This window comes from Hyaena hyaena, unplaced genomic scaffold (genome assembly GCF_003009895.1).
Source record: "Hyaena hyaena isolate Hyena2069 unplaced genomic scaffold, ASM300989v1 scaffold_670, whole genome shotgun sequence".
Classification (NCBI taxonomy): Eukaryota; Metazoa; Chordata; class Mammalia; order Carnivora; family Hyaenidae; genus Hyaena; species Hyaena hyaena.
The window spans coordinates 90,285-102,544 of record NW_024081306.1 but is presented as its reverse complement, the minus strand read 5'-3'; the positions used below and the strand labels follow the sequence as shown (position 1 = coordinate 102,544).

General features: G+C 44.8%; 1 protein-coding gene across 4 annotated transcripts in view; it reads left to right on the top strand.

The window, feature by feature from the left end:
* APBA2 (amyloid beta precursor protein binding family A member 2) overlaps window positions 1-12,260 on the top strand; it is a 262,791-nt gene that overhangs the window by 198,906 nt on the left and 51,625 nt on the right. The window lies entirely within an intron of this gene.

The following is a 12,260-nucleotide window of genomic DNA, read 5'->3' as shown; positions in this document are numbered from 1 at the left end:
ATTATTTGAAGGTTTCACAAAGTCTTGGAGAAGAAACGCATATTAATAAGATCAATGGATTTAAGAATAACTTTATTTTCCTTTAACTATGTCAAAGTGAGCATATATCCTGATAGCTACAGTTAAAAAGCTGCTTTTCAAAACAAAAAATACCCCTCTGTGAATATATAAAGATGTGACTATTACACTTGTGTAAAGGAACTTCTGTTTGGTCATTTCTGTAGGCAAATGACAATGAAATGCTTTTATATTTTTTAAAGGCTTAATTAGTATTTCTTCCCCCCAGAAGAGTCCATGAGTTTATGTACTAAGGACGTATGTTTGGGATGTAAGTCAGATGACTTACACCCAGTTGCTGCTGGGTTTCTGGCCCTTGCATATTGATGCTTTTTGTTCTTTTTAAAGATTATTGAACGTACGTTGACTTCACTTTTGGGGTGTTCTTGTCATTCACAGCAGTTGTGCCTGCACCGAGGGCTCTGGAATATAGAGAAACTGCTGTTGTGTGAGTGAATGTGGGGAGTTCCCCCCAAGGGCAGGTGGCTCGGGGCCCAAGGTCTGGGCTTTAGGCTATAGCACTGCCGGCCTTCTTCACTTGAACTCATTGTCAAACAGTGGCTATGGTGCCACAGGGACTGACATGGGCTGCACTAGGCAGGTGACATACTGAGCCTTGTAACAAATGACTTCCCTGGCAAAGTTCTTGTGAAGAGAACATTATCTTTAGAGTATGACGGGGAGTGGGCAAGACCTGACATTTTGCTGTTTTTGTGCTGTACCAGATGCTAATTTGAGCAAAAATGCAGACTTTGGGTTGGAGAGCCTGAGAGATGGATGAGTAGGATGGAATGAATGGGTGGTGGGGGTGGTTTCAAGGGGCAGGTGGAGGTGGGGGAACATCCTGAGCCATTGCTGAAGACCCAGTAGGAGCTCTGTTCCTTGGAGGCATGGCCTTGAATGGAAGAGCAAGTAATTTCTTTCCCTAAATAGAGTGTCTTCTCAAAGCAAATGCTCTTGGAGAAGCTCCTTTAAACTGGTTATTTATTGCATAGCTTTTTTGGTTTACTCATTCATTCACAAATTAATTCCATCAAAGAGAGCACCTGGTGAAGCTGAGCTCAGTGCTGACACGAGTTCCTGATAAAAATGGGGCCCCAGGATTCCTTTGGAGGGCTCTGCCATTCCTGAGTGAATGTGACCTGGGTCTTCCCATCCTGTAGACACTGATGACCCATTCTCCAGATGAGGACCCTTTTGAAATTGGACCAGAAAGAGCCACTGTGATAGGATCATCTTGAAAGCAAAATTGTGTGAAGAACGAGGTCCAGTGGGAAAAGTCGTGACTCCTTGCTTCAGATCACAGCCTTCCTTCCTAAAAGGATTCCCTTACTCCCCCCAGGAGAGCCAGACTGTGTGATGGGAGCCAACAAAAGAGCAGCCTCAACTAGGTGTACAGGGTACTTGAGTCCTGTGCTGGCCTTCCCCTGGGCCCTCTACATTTAGTGTAGCATAGCCTGAGATTAAGGCTATAGTAAAACAAAACAAAACAAAACAAAACAAAACAAAAAAGGGCAGTGTTGGCTACCTGGAGTTTCCTTTCTGAAGTGTGATCCATGGCCCCACTGCAGGGCCCTACCTCAGTACCTCTGAATCCACATGCGACAGGAGGCCACATTTAAGTTCGAGAGGCAATACCGTGGAAGGCTTCTTCTGCTGGAGGAGGAATTGCATAGCCTCCCTCACCTCTCTAATCCTCATTTTAAAGCTTGAAAAGTTATGTCATGGATACTTGGAAGAGTACTGCATAGCATTTTATTTCGTCCTTGTGTGGAAAACAATATTACAAAGGAATTAGAAATGGGAAGATGGAGAAAGTATCCTCTGTGGTTCCCACCATCCTAACAGATGAGCTCTTTTGGTTTTTCCGTGTTCCTTTTCAGACTCTAGCATTGAACATGAATAATGTATGTGGCTTCGCCATCCACCTTTTAAAATCTGACATGTTACAAATGTTTCTCTGTGTTGCCTTATAATTTCCATGATCATTTTTACTGACCTTTGAATATTCCATTCAGGCCATGTGCCATCTAATTCATCTGTCTGCACATACCCTGCCATCGAGCATACAGGTTGCTGATGGCATTGTCTCTTACACATCAGACTGGCATAGACATCTCTCTACAAGTTTTCTTTTGGTTTATTGCCTGAGAATAAATTCCCATACTGGATATGGACATTAACCATCTCCCCATGTTTATCTTGCTACTTTTCTCTCTCTCTTTTTTTTTAAATATCTATTTATTTTTGAGAGAGAGGGAGGAGGGGAGGAGCAGAGAGAGAGGGAGACACAGAATCCGAAGCAGGTTCCAGGCTCTGAGCTGTCAGTACAGAGTCTGATGCGGGGCTTGAACTCACGAACCATGAAGCTGAAGTCAGATGCTTAGCTGACTGAGCCATCCAGGCGCCCTTTGCTACTCTTTTTCTATGATTGATTTGTGTTCTTTATCTTGTGGAGTCTGAGTGCTTTTCTATATCTTAGGAGAACTTTATATGCCTTAGGTGTTGCTTGTTGCTATAAATGTTTCCTTCGGTGTGTTTTCTTTTGAAAAGGCTTAGGTTTGCATGGAGACCTCTCGCTTATGTAACACTGGTGAGACCAAGAGGTCTGCGTTGGGGGTGGGGAGGAAGGCAGGATGTGAGAGAAACCAAAGGAAATAGACTCCAATTGCAGGAAGATACAATGTGATTGTGGAGACCAGAGATCTGTGCATGAGTGTTTCTAGAGAAGAAAGAGCTATTTCAAAGCAATCCATGTTTATTAAGGAATCTTTGGAAAATACAAGCAAAAAATATATTTTGTCACATGGCATGGCCAAATTCTGTCACTGAGAGTTTTCACATCAAACTAGCATCCTGTTAGATGTGTAAACAAAGCATGGCTGATCCTTATTCTTTTTTTTTAAGTTGTTTTATTTATTTTGAGAGAGAGAGAGAGAGAATTCCAAGCAGGTTCTGCACTGCCAGCGCAGAGCCCGAGATCATGACCTGAGCCAAAATCAAAAGTCAGTTGCTTAACTGACTGAGCCATCCAACCACTCCTGGCTGATCCTTATTGTTCATGGATTCCATGTTTGTGAATTGGCCTACTTGCTAAAATGTATGTGTAAGCTTAAAATCAGTACTCATGGCCATTTTTCAAGATTTGTGGACATGCACAGAGGGGCAGAGACATGTGAGTTAGTCAGTGTGCATGATCCCAGCTGAGTTTGAGCAAAGAGATATTCTGCCTTCTTATTTCAGCTCTCATACTGCAATCAGGTGGCCTTTTCACGGGCCTTTTAGCTCCGTGTTTTTTGCATTTTTGCGCTTTCTGTTTGGTGATTAAATGACCCCCACATGCAGTACTGGAGCACAGTCTGATGTTTCTAAGCACCAGAAGTCTACAATGTGCCTTATGGAGAAAAATACGTTGTGTTACATATTTCATGTAGGTGTGAGTTATAGAGCTGTTGCCCATGAGTCAACAATATGGTACAGCCAGAAAGAGGAAGAGGAAATTCGCCAATCTATACATGAAGTTGCTCTGGAAAGCGCTAAAATAACATGTATAATGTGTGAGGAAGCATTGGAAAAGGGGCTTACTTTATGGATTCATGAGATGACCATTAATAAAAAGAGCATGGTGAAGGCACTGTGATGAGGCTGGGAGCCAAAGAAATTTACGGTCTTCTTATCCAGGCTCAGGAAAATGTTAGACTCTTCTTAGCTAGTTTTATTATAAGGAAATACTGGATGTAATCATCTGTGAGGAATACACGTTAAATAAAGTGTTTGTAGGGAGAAATACACATAAGACAAAAACAAGAAACAGATGTAAAACAAGGTTATGTATTGATTAGTTGACAAAAATGGTGACCCGAGGCTTTGCAGGAACCTCATCCTGTATTTCTCCTAGGAGGAGGGCCAGTGTTCATACATGCGGAGTTCACAGCATATTTAGAGAATATAGCTGCCCTGAACAAGGAGAACTGACTGTATCTGATTGGCAGATGAGCTTGAGAAACCTTACTGTAAAGGTTTCCCATCTCAGAGATTCACACCTTGGTTGTACGTGTGCTGTGTGAAGTCCTAGACTCACTGCAACAAAGATACCCCTGGCCCTGCTTGGCCAGCGTTTCCCCCCAAATCTTGATTATCAGCCCATTTTCTCTCCAGGCAGGGCCTATAAGGAAGGTACCAAACAAAGTTGCATGTCCTAGGGAACAGAAAGCCAGATCACACAGCTTTCTGAGATCTTTCCCTTCATGGCTCAATCCCAGGATGATTTGATAGCAACCCAAAATGTCGATTGTGGAAAAGTGGTCACCTGTGTCACACTGGGACCCTTGGCTTCTTAGGAGTTAATGTTTTTTGTTTTGCCATTTGTGGGGAGTCCTTGGGTGATGGTGGAGGTGACCCTGGTGTTGATGGTCATGGCCAGCATTGTGCAAAGTACTTCTTGTGTATGAGCTAAGTGAATCCTAGAACGATTGGAAGAGGTAGGGACCAGGGTTGTTCCTGTTCTATGGATGAGTCAGTTAAGGCCTATGTTGGGTAACTACCATACCCATGGTCACACAGCTCAAGGGGTAAGCAGTCTGCATTGTACCAGAATTCATGCCTCTGACCTCTACACTGTGTTCTTTTTTCTTTTTCTTTTTTAAAATTTTATTTATTTATTTTGAGAGTGAGAGAGCGTGCACACGAACAGTGTAGGGGCAGAGAGAGAGGGAAGAGAGAGAGAACCCAAGCTCGAACTTGGGGCTTGAACTCATGAACCATGAGATCATGACCTGAGCTGTAATCAAGAGTTAGACAGTTAACCGACGGAGCCACTCAGGCGCCTTTGCACTGTGCGGTTCTAGAAGAGGTAAAGCTGACTTCTATGGCAGGATATGTTTGAATCTTCCCGCTGGTGAGTGAATCCATGTAGGTGAACTGGGCAGTATTGTTCCCAGAGAGCAGCCATCTCTTCTATTTTGTCCTTATTTACTTCGTTTTACGATGGCTTGACATGATCCGTTGTTCATGGTGGATGTGTCATGACACTGATGAGATGACCAGTGGACACAAGACCTCCAGTCTGTAAAATCACCCCAATGTCCCGACTTCATGAGGGCTCAGGTCCTAGATCCAAGGAGAGCCACTTTCCTTAATTTTATGAAGCTTTGTGGACATGTTTTGTCTTTTACATGCAGTGGCTGAAGACTATGTGAGTTGCATCCAGCCTAGTTTCTAATGAATATCCAGATTGAATTGCTGATTTCTACACCTACCACTGCTATGTGTATAGAGGGAGAACCTTAGTGGGACTCTGGCCTCAGAGCTCAGGGGTCAGCTTTGGGGACTTGGAAGGTCATCAGTACACTTCCTAGGAGCAGGGGCTCCCCTGGGGGCTGCTTCTCCATGCTCCTGTAAGAGCATGTTTGTTTAGCACCAAAGATCATAGTTCCATAGATCTGCTGGGTGGCCTGGGACAGCAGGTTCTTGTAGTCTCTGTGTATATGGGCTTGGCAAGGACTGGGTTTGGTTTGGAGTGACTCTTTTGGAATCCCCCTCTTTTTCATGTGTTAGCCTATGACATCTATCTTGAGAAAAAGTACTCTGAAAATATCTGCTCTGAGCCTGAAATTCTCCCTTAATAGATTCATTCCTTTCCTTTGGGCTCTGGATATTTCTCCTGTGGCCAGACATGCCTTGTCCTGTTCCATGCACTCCATGGGCTGGGCTCACGAACACTTCAACGGCCGTCTAGTTCAAGGTGTTGGATTTATGCAGCAACTGCTCAGAATAGCACTGCATGCTGGGATGGCACACCAAATGCATTTTTTGATTATTGAGGGATTTCATGATTTCTGCTTATCATTGGTCCAGCCAGTGCCTTCTAAAAGGGGCCCTCTGACAATAGAAAAGAAGGAAAATCAATACATCATAGTCAACTTAATACAGCAGTTAAATGGAGACGTGATATAGGGCCCTGAGACTATATCAGACGTACAAGCGATTATCATTGCTCCTTGTGGAGGTGGATTTGCTGTGATTTGGCCTTCAATTGAGGCTTCCTTTGTGAGGGACCTTTTGAGATTGTTATAGGAATGCTGGCACCAGATAGGGAGGGATGATGCTAAGTGCACCGGTGACCTCAGCCTGCCCGGTCTGAGGGGTGGGGTGGGTGGTGGCACTGTGAGCATCTCCTGTGGGCTGGCGCCTCTTGTACGTGCCCTGTTCAGTGGCATAGGAAATAAGTATGGGCATCTGCTTTAAGTAACGGGTACCATGCCGTAAGAGGCCCCAAGGGGCTGAGAGAGGAGTACCCTGGGATCGTTGGCACCCGAGTAACCTCCATTGTCATGCCATGAAGTAGCAGGTGCACAAGGGGATCTGGTGCTCGCACTGTGGTCAGGAGGGAGCAGTCTATCCAAACCTGGTCATAGGTAGGGCAGGGCTGGAGAAAGAGCCGTGCTGGGGACAGCAGGTGCTGGGGACAGGAGTTTCTAGGAGACACAAGAGCATGGCCCAGTCAGCGGAAGGTTCTCACCTACTCCCTGTGCCTCTATGGAGTGTAGGTGGCTTCTTTCTTCCCACAGCCCTGCCCCCGATTCTGCAGATGCCTCTGTTCTTCTGACCACCTGTGGCATCAGGCCCTGCCTTTCTCGTGCACATGGGGAGGTAGCACAGGAGAGTTCCCAGCAGGTCCCGTGCCCTCCCTGGTCCCCTCTGCTCCCAGTGCTTTGATGAGTAGCTGTAGCATATGCTGTAACTAATTCCAGGGGCCACTCTGAGAAAAAAAATCCAGGCTGGTATAGCTTTGGCATTGTCAGCCCCTTACGTGATCTGTTCAAGCTTCCAAACTTGATTTCTCTGGGGCTATTTGTTGAGTCAGCACAATGGCCTTATTTGATTTTTATGAAGCCTCTTGAAGACCTGTGACCAGAGGTGGCTATTGTTGTCACAGAACAGCTTATTTAGCAGGAATCTGGGATTGCTTCAGTGCTTTTAAAATCTAGTTAAAGCCAGGGTCTCTAAAACACTGTTTCAAGAAAATCATGGAGAGCCTTTCCACTAGCAGTCATCTAAAAAGAAACTTCCTCACACCTAGCCCTTGAAGAGAGAGCAAGGTGCAGTGGTTAAGAGAGCAAATAGCAGAGCCAGGAAGCCTGTACCCCATCCTGCTGCCCCAGCTCCTAGTTCTGGAACATTCTGGACCCATGATCTGCACCAAAAACTGTCTGTCTCCTGGGGCTGCCCAGAGCAGAGTTGACATGGATCAGAGTCTGCAGGGGATGTAAGGGGTGTGGAGCCCTTGCCCTGATGGTGACAGTGATGATTTCAAATCCATAGGAGACTTTCTCAGGATGTGGGGGAGGCAATTGGCGAGGCTCTGCAAACAGCTTGGGTCCAGGGCCACACTATGCAGGGCTGAAGACACCAGTGAGCAAGTTGGTATCACTGCCTTCTGGAGCGCCATCAAGGGAGGAATGAAGCCGCCACTATAAGGCAGGACGGGAGGAGGACAAGGACTGGCCAGGGACACACTGGAGACAGAGGAAGTGTGTGTGGGCAGCTCCCACATGTCCTCAGGCGCTCCCTTCTCTGCAAGCCTTCCTCGGATGGGCTCTCACCCCTGCAGGGACTTCCAGAAGGGACTTCTCACATGCCTTCCTGGGGACATGCTTAGTCCCTTTCTGCCCTGGGGTTTCTAATTTTGGGGAACAAACACCCCAAGGTGACACCTACACATCTCCAAGGGCTGCCCTGATATTCTCACACTCTATTCCCAATAGGAAATTAACTGAGAACCCCACCCACTCTCCTAGCAGATGAGCTGGGCCTTGGCGCACTGATTTCTCACTAATTCCAAATCGCCATCCCAGGCTCTCTCCTTAACCTGGAGTTTCTGCACATAACTCCCACTCTCCTTCAAAGCTGACTGGCCCCAGCTAGGCTGCTCAGATTCCCAGGGCTGCTGGCACTGGCGTTCCTTCCCACACAACCCATGCATATTGGCACCTGTGATGTGCTGGGTACCAGAGGTGCAAAGATTAAAAACGGCATAAGTCTGCATTATGAACCTCCTTCTAGAGGGAGATAGACCACAGACTCTTGGCAGTCCAAATGGGGCTGGGTGCTCAGGAAAAGGGCTGGCGGCAGTGGGGCTGATAAGCCGAGAGGCTCTGGGACTTTGAGGGCAGCTTTGGGAAGTGAGCCAACCAGGTGAGGGTGAACATGGAGGTGTGTGGGGGCATGGTGTAAGGTTGGGAGGATATTGCTGTTTGGGGAAGTTTCCCACTTGCCCTCCTTGGTCAGCCTCCCTCTCCATTGGCCCAGACCATTTGCAGGTGGACTCTGATGCTACCTCTGAGATCTGTTTGCCCACTCTGATTTCTGATGAAGCCGTCTCCCAACCCCAACACTTCCCACCCAGCCTTTGGGTCTCCTGCTTCCCCTCACATCAGCTCTTGGTGCCAGCTGGGAGACATCTGTTCCTAACTTTCACTCCCACTGCCTCTGGGTCTGCTGGCTTTGACCATGATGCACTGTGACTCAGACTCACCTGCCCAGGTGTCTCCTTCAGACAGGCTTAGACCTGGACCATGCCACACCCTCACCAGGTATCTCAGGGGCTTCTGGGTTCTTTTGACCACTGCTGCTGCTGCTTCCTTCTTTTCTAGTCATGAAACCAGAAGCTCTTCCTCACTGTGATCTATCCCCTGCTTCGTTCGTTCGTTCATTCATTTGGGACCAAGTATATAAAAATAGCACATTAGTCACTTTGAGAAATATGAGTGTTAATCTTCAAGAGAGGAGGGATAATCTAGTTACCCACCGGTCCTCAAAACCTGCTCCAGAAACAAGGCCAACGGCAGGTCAGGGCTCTTTTTCCTGAATTGAATTTGCAAATTATGGGAGGTGTTAGGAAGTAAAATTGCTGTCCAAGGTTTTTCTTGCCTAATATCTCATTAATATTTAATCTCCAACCCTTTTTTAAATGCCAAGAAGAATGAAACATGATGAATTAACCCAAAGAATTCCAAGTCATCTAAAATATGGGCAGTTTGGCCCATATTCAGAAATCATGGCATGGTACTTTTTTTTCAGTATTTTGGGAGGATTGTTTTCTGTGCTGCAGTCATAGTGATAAAGTACAAAAGAAAAGACCTTGAAAGACAGTGGAATATTATTCAGCCTGTAAAAGGAAGGAAATCCTGATACCTGCTACAACATGGATGTACCCTGAGGACAATACAGTTCATGAAGTAAGCCAGTCCCAAAAAGACAAATCCTGTGTGATTCCACTTTTATGAGGTTCCTAGAGTAATCAAATTTATAGAGACAGAAAGTAGAATGGGGGCTACAGGGGCTGGGAGAAGAGGGAATGGGGAGTTAGTATTAACTGGGGACAGAGTTTCTGTTGGGGAAGATGAAAAGTTCTGTGGGTGGATGATGTAATGGTTACCCAACTATGTGGATGCATCTCATGCCACTGAATTGTCCAGTTAAAAATGGTTAAAATGATAAATTTTATATTATGTATATTTACCACAGTAAAAAGAAAGAGAAGAAGGGAGGGAGGAAGGAAAGAAGGAAAGAAAAAGGAAGGAGGGGTGAGAGAGAAAGAAGGAAGGAAGAAAGAAAAGAAACAAAAGAAATAAAGAAAAAGCTCTTGGCCCATTTACTCACCTGAGCCAACTTGAATCATCTAAAACCAAGTTGAGCCAGTCTGCACCTGTGAAACCAGAATCAGATGAACCCAGACACACATTTTGGCCAGTCACCACCAGTTTGGTGTTGTCACAGTAGAGGTGGGCTGACCACACTCATTTGAGCCTGTAGACACTGGTGCATATGGTCACAAGGCAGTGGGTCTGCACATCTTTAAGTAAAATAGTTGAAGTCCTACATTGTTGGTATCATTCAAATAAAAATGTATCATCAAATATATCATTAAAACAACAGCTAATTCTATTCTCTCTCCTTATCCTCAGTGGTAGGAAAACCAAATATCCTACATCATATAATCATAAAAGTTAAACAGGTGGATTTAATAGAAGCTAACTGGGCTGCTAATATCTTCATTACATATTATTAGCTGGTTAAGCTTATGTTTCAAATTATGAATCAAAACACTTTGTTTTAGTGTTTGCCGTCTTAGGCAGTTCCACTGAGTTGTTTATTACTTTGGACTAATAATGCTGACTGAAAGAGAGAAGTCCTCATGTTAGGAGAACAGAGTTAGGGTCATAGCAGTCCCATGATGGGAACAGTGGCCTGCATAGATGAGTAGAAGTCAAATCTAGAAAATGCCCCTGGAAAATAGCAGATGTTGATGAAGATGTAGAGAAAGGGGAACCCTCTTACACTGTTGGTGGGAATGCAGACTAGGGCAGCCACTCTGGAAAACAGTAAGGAGGTTCCTCAAAAAGTTAAAAATAGAAATACCCCACAATTCAGTAATTACACTGTTGGATATTTATCCAAAGGATACAAAAATACTGATATAGAGGGGTACATGCACCCCAATGTTTATATCAGCATTGTCAACAATAGCCAAACTATGGAGAGAGCCCAAATGTCCATTGACTGATGAGTGGATAAAGGAGATGTGGCATATATATAGTCCCCAACACATACATACATACATACATACATACATACATACATACATATATACACACACAATGGAGTATTACTCAGCCATCAAAAAGAATGAAATCTTGGGGTGGCTGGGTGGCTCAGTTGGTTAAGTGTCTGACTTTGGCTCAGCTCATGATCTCATGGTCTGTGAGTTCGAGCCTGGCGTTGGGCTTTATGTTGACAGCTCGTAGCCTAGAGCCTGCTTCTGATTCTGTGTCTCCCTCTCTCTCTGCCTCTACCCTCCTCATGCTCTGTCTCTCAAAAATAAACATTAAAAAATTTCAAAAAGAATGAAATCTTGACATTTGCAACAACATGGATGGAGCTAGAGTGTATTATGCTAAGCAAAGTAAGTCAGAGAAAAAGCAAGTACCATATGATTTCACTCATATGTGGAATTTAAGAAACAAAACAGATGAACATAGCGGAAGAGGGGGAAAAAAAAGAGAGAGAAGGAAGCAAACCTTAAGAGACTCTTAACAATACAGAACGAACTGAGGGTTGCTGGAGGAGGGGGGGTGGGCCAGATGGGTGGAGGGCATTAGGGAGGGCAGTTGTTGTGATGAGCGTTGGGTGTTGTATGTAAGTGCTGAATTGCTAAATTTTACTCCTGAAACTAATTTTACCATATATGTTAACTAACTAAAATTTAAGTAAAAACTTGAAATAAAGGAAAAAAAATGCCCTGGGAATGGATTTCTAACGTTGACTTGGTATTAGTCATTTGATTTACTTCCAATTTATGTACCTTCATTTTCTTCATTTTTCAGCTATCAAATAGCTTTCTCAGAATGTGAGTGCAGGACTCTAGGCTGGGTGTGGGAGAGGACTCGGGTCTCCTGAGCAAACGCAAGAGACTGCCATAAAGCCAAGAGACTGTTCTTCTGCTTTGTTCTTCTGTCCTGAAACTCTGCTCACATAGGGCTTCTCACCTTTAAAGGAGCAGGATGGGAAAATGTGCCAATCTGTTCTCCTATGGGAGAAGCAGCCATGATGGCGGCCAGCCACAGTTGTAAAAAGGGGTTTTCTCCTTTGAGATTGATCATAACCAAATGGAAGACTCCCTAGTTCCATAGTACACTCTGCTTTAAGAGGTGGATCTCTTTCCTTTTCCACAAATGAATCGGAGGGTGACATCCTGGTATGTGAGGCAGGTGACCAGGAGAGAATATCTGTGCCAACTGGATGACCCACCTCCTTCCCTGGCCCCACCCTCCTTTCTCTTGGCTTTTGTGCCCAAGGAGAAGGTTCATCCTGCACAAGCTGGCAGGTGACCTTCAGGTTATTCTTCAGTTACTCTTCAAGTTATTCTTTCCAGACTAGTTTTAAATTGTAGTGATTTACCCATGAAATAAAATGTATTCTTTTGACCATTTAAAGTGTATGGTTTAGTGGCATTTAGTACAGTGTTGTGCAACCACCACTAATTATCTCCAGAACATTTTCATCACCTAAAAGAAGAGTCCATACTTATTAAGCAGTCACTTCCTATCCACCCCTCGCCCCAGCCCCTGTCAATGCAAAATCTGTTTTCTCTACGTACAGATGTGCCTGTTTCCATCTGATGTGTCCATTTTCATCTGAAT